This window comes from Chiloscyllium punctatum, chromosome 13 (assembly GCF_047496795.1).
Source record: "Chiloscyllium punctatum isolate Juve2018m chromosome 13, sChiPun1.3, whole genome shotgun sequence".
In the NCBI taxonomy this organism is placed as follows: Eukaryota; Metazoa; Chordata; class Chondrichthyes; order Orectolobiformes; family Hemiscylliidae; genus Chiloscyllium; species Chiloscyllium punctatum.
The window spans coordinates 27,903,298-27,904,163 of NC_092751.1; the positions used below are offsets into that span (position 1 = coordinate 27,903,298).

Below are 866 nucleotides of genomic sequence, written 5' to 3' on the forward strand. Positions count from 1 at the left end.
TCTTTCCGTGCCCATGCACAGCACCCACATTGGCAATTCTCCACTGTGCATATGCAGCCAGTTCTCAGTGCCCCTAAACCCACGCCCTGCTCCTTTTGAAAAATCTCTATTATTTTGTGCTGTCTCGCTGTGCTCTTCTCACCAGGATGAATTACTTCTACTCAAGGTCCTTCATATTTCATCTGACAATATATTCATTAAGAATCCCTTTGCATAAACATGCACTTCGCAGCTCTCGTTTTTTTGATTTTCCTGGATGTCTTTCATACGAAAAAACGTTCACAGCACTGACTTGAAAAAGAAAATCGCGTTTCTTTTCATTATCCCAAAGCAACATCCATTTCAATGCAGATTATTTAAAAGGCACAAACTATTCTTTGAGATTTTGTAATCGCGTCAACGCATGTAAACTGACAATTGGAGTCCCAGTTTCAATCATCTAAAAGCAGCACCATTGATGACAGCGACGAGAGTGGGATTCAAACCCACGCGTGCAGAGCACAATGGATTAGCAGTCCATCGCCTTAACCTCTCGGCCACCTCGTAATATAAACGGGGTAGGCTATGACCTTATCAATAATTGAATTGCATAAATTATGCAGAGCAGCAGATATTTCTCCCTGGTGTTGGTGAAATGAGAAATAACACAGTACGGTTCCAAGATGATGGTCTGACCCCTCGGTTGTGGGGCAAGTGCACTCCCACTGTCACACTATGCACACAGTGATCTGAACAAAAATGAGGAAATGAATATGTAACAAGGTCTGTTGAATTCTGTGAAGATTTGAAGTCAACGGAATGAAGAACCCGAGACAGCAGGAGGTGTTCTTTCAATAAAGAGTTGGATAGAGCTCTTAAGGATAGTG

The 866-nt window shown here is 42.3% G+C and overlaps 1 non-coding gene across 1 annotated transcript; it reads right to left on the reverse strand.

The window, feature by feature from the left end:
- Positions 1–464: 464 nt before the first annotated feature.
- trnas-gcu (transfer RNA serine (anticodon GCU)) lies at positions 465–546 on the reverse strand. Its single transcript has one exon. It is a non-coding gene; the product is annotated as a tRNA-Ser (tRNA).
- Between the last annotated feature and the right edge of the window lie 320 nt (positions 547–866).